We start from the raw sequence: 3,740 nt of genomic DNA on the forward strand, positions 1-3,740 counted from the left end.
ACAACAACAACAACAACAACAACAACAACAACAACAACAACAACAACAACAACAACAACAACAACAACAACAACAACAACAACAACAACAAGATGACTTTTGTCCCATTATATTTGGTAGGCCCTTCTTGAATATTGTTAATGCTAAGATGGACTGCGAAAAGGATATTGTTACTGTTGGTTTAGGGGATATGTCTCATGATTTTAGTTTTGCTAAATTTCATTGTTGAGGAAATCGTTAACTGGTAGCTGCTCGGTTGGCTGGCGAGTAGGGGATTAATAGGCTAATCGGCAAGTTAATCGGCCATTTAATCAATTAATCGGACAATTTATTAGTTTATTGGCTACTCGGTGACCCTATGAGTAGGGATTAATCAGCGAGTTAACTGGTTAATCAAATGAATTCTTGAACAGGGCTAAATTTCATAGACAACCCCATGGTAAAGAATTGCCTAGTAAAGATGAAATTATTGGGCTTGCTTCTATTGTCGTGCCTCCTAATGATCCTTTAGAACAATATTTGCTAGACCATGAAAATGATATGTTTATGAATGAAAGAAGGGAAATAGATGAAGTATTCTTTAAGCAAGGACCTATTTTGAAACATAACTTGCCTGTTGAAATCCTTGGGGATCCTCCTCCACCCAAGGGAGATCCCGTGTTTGAGCTTAAACAATTACCTGATACTCTTAAATATGCTTATCTTGATGAAAAGAAGATATATCCTGTTATTATTAGTGCTAACCTTTCAGAGCATGAAGAAGAAAAATTATTGAAAACTCTGAAGAAGCACCATGCTGCTATTGGATATACTCTTGATGATCTTAAGGGCATTAGTCCCACTCCATGTTAGCACAAAATAAAATTGGAGAAAGATGCTAAACCCCAGTTGTTGATCATCAACGACGGTTAAATCCTAAGATGAAAGAGTGGTAAGAAATAAAATACTAAAGCTTCTGGAGGCAGGTATAATTTATCATGTCGTTGATAATCAGTGGGTAAGTCTCGGTCATTGTGTCCCTAAGAAGGGAGGAGTCACTATTGTTCCTAATGATAAGGATGAATTGATCCCACAAAGAATTGTTATAGGTTATAGAATGATAATTGATTTCCGCAAATTAAATAAAGTTACTAGAAAAGATCATTACCCCCACCTTTTAATGATCAAATGCTAGAAAGACTATCCAAACATACACATTTTTGCTTTCTAGATGGTTATTCTGGTTTCTCTCGAATACATGTGTCAAAAGAGGATCAGGAAAAGACCACTTTTACTTGCCCTTTCGGTACCTTTGCTTATAGACGTATGCATTTTGGTTTATGAAATGCATTTGCTACCTTTCAAAGATGTATGACTGCTATATTCTCTGACTTTTGTGAAAAGATTGTTGAGGTTTTCATGGATGATTTCTCCGTTTATGGAACTTCTTTTGATGATTGCTTAAGAAATCTTGATCGAGTTTTGCAGAGATGTGAAGAAACTAATCTTGTCTTGAATTGGGAGAAGTGCCACTTTATGGTTAATGAAGGTATTGTCTTGGGGCATAAAATTTCTGAAAGAGGTATTGAAGTTGATAAAGCTAAAGTAGATGCTATTGAAAAGATGCCATGTCCTAAAGATATCAAAGGTATAAGAAGTTTCCTTTGTCATGTTGGTTTCTATAGGAGGTTTATTAAAGACTTCTCTAAAATTTCTAGGCCTTTGACTAATCTCTTGCAAAAAGATGTTCCTTATGTTTTTTATGATGATTGTGTAGAAGCATTTGAAATACTTAAAGAAGGCCTTGATTTCTACACCTATTGTTCAGCCACCTGATTGGAATTTACCCTTTGAAATTATGTGTGATGCTAGTGATTATGTTGTTGGTGTTGTCCTAGGACAAAGAGTTGATAAGAAATTAAATTTTATCCAATATGCTAGTAAAACTCTAGAAGGTGCCTAGAGAAACTATGCTACTACTGAAAAGGAATTTTTAGCAGTTGTATTTGCTTGTGATAAGTTCAGACCTTATATTGTTGATTCCAAAGTAACGGTTCACACTGATCATGCTGCTATTAAATAACTTATGGAGAAGAAAGATTCTAAACCTAGACTTATTATATGGGTTCTCTTGCTACAAGAATTTGACTTGCACATTATTGATAGAAAGCGAGCTGAGAACCCCATTGCAGACAACTTGATGACCCACTACCTATTGATGACCCACTACCTATTGATGATAGCTTTCCTGATGAACAATATTTATGGGCTGCTACTACAAATTATATCACAATACTTATGCCTTTTCTCTCTTATTTTATAAGGTTTACATGAAGAGGGAGAATGCCGACAGTTGGAATTCTGGAATGGAAAAGGAGCAAGTATTAGAGACCTATTCTACACAACTCCAAAAGTCCTGAAACTCCACGGAAATCAGTTCTGGAATATATTAAAAATATTGGGCGAAGAAAGCACCAGAGGGGGGCCACCCACCAGCCACGAGGGTGGAGTGCGCGCCCTACCCCCCTGGGCGCCCCCTGCCTCTTGGGCCACCTGGCAGGCCCCCGACGTCCATCTTCTGCTATATGGTGTATTTTTTCCTGGAAAAAAATCATAAGGAAGCTTTCGGGATGAAGCGCCACTGTCTCGAGGCGGAACCTGGGCAGGACCAATCTAGGGCTCCGGTGGAGCTGTTCTGCTGGGGAAACATCCCTCCGGGAGGGGGAAATCATCGCCATCGTCATCACCATCGATCCTCTCATCAAAAGGGGGTCAATCTCCATCAACATCTTCACCAGCACCATCTCCTCTCAAACCTTAGTTCATCTCTTGTATTCGATCTTTGTCTCAAAACCTCAAATTGGTACCTGTGGGTTGCTAGTAGTGTTGATTACTCCTTGTACTTGATGCTAGTTGGTTTATTCGGTGGAAGATCATATGTTCAGATCCTTAATGCTATTCAATACTCCTCTGATTATGAACATGAATGTGATTTGTGAGTAGTTATGTTTGTTCCTGAGGACATGAGAGAAGTCTTGTTATAAGTAATCATGTGAATTTGGCATTCGTTCGATATTTTGATGACATGTATGTTATCTCTCCTCTAGTGGTGTTATGTGAACGTCGACTACATGACACTTCACCATGATCTGGGCCTAGGGGAAGTCATTGGGAAGTAATAATTAGATGATGGGTTGCTAGAGTGACAGAAGCTTAAACCCTAGTTTATGTGTTGCTTCGTAAGGGGCTGATTTGGATCCATTTGTTTCATGCTATTGTTAGGTTTACCTTTATTCTTATTTCATAGTTGCGGATGCTTGCGAGAGGGGTTATCATAAGTGGGATGCTTGTCCAAGGAAGGGCAGTAACCAAGCACCGGTTCACCCACATACCAAATTATCAAAGTAACGAACACGAATCTTATGAGCATGATGAAAACTAGCTTGACAATAATTCCCATGTGTCCTCGAGAGCACTTTCCTTTATATAAGAGTTTGTCCAGGCTTGTCCTTTGCTACAAAAAGGATTGGGCCACCTTGCTACACCTTAGTTACTTTTGTTACTTGTTACCCATTGCGAATTACCTTATCACAAAACTACCTGTTACCGATAATTTCAGTGCTTGCAGAGAATACCTTACTGAAAACCGCTTGTCATTTCCTTCTGCTCCTCGTTGGGTTTGACACTCTTACTTATCGAAAGGACTACGATAGATCCCCTATACTTGTGGGTCATCACACATACATAATAGAGATGCAACA

The sequence above is a fragment of the Triticum aestivum genome, chromosome 2B (genome assembly GCF_018294505.1).
Source record: "Triticum aestivum cultivar Chinese Spring chromosome 2B, IWGSC CS RefSeq v2.1, whole genome shotgun sequence".
NCBI classification, from domain to species: Eukaryota; Viridiplantae; Streptophyta; class Magnoliopsida; order Poales; family Poaceae; genus Triticum; species Triticum aestivum.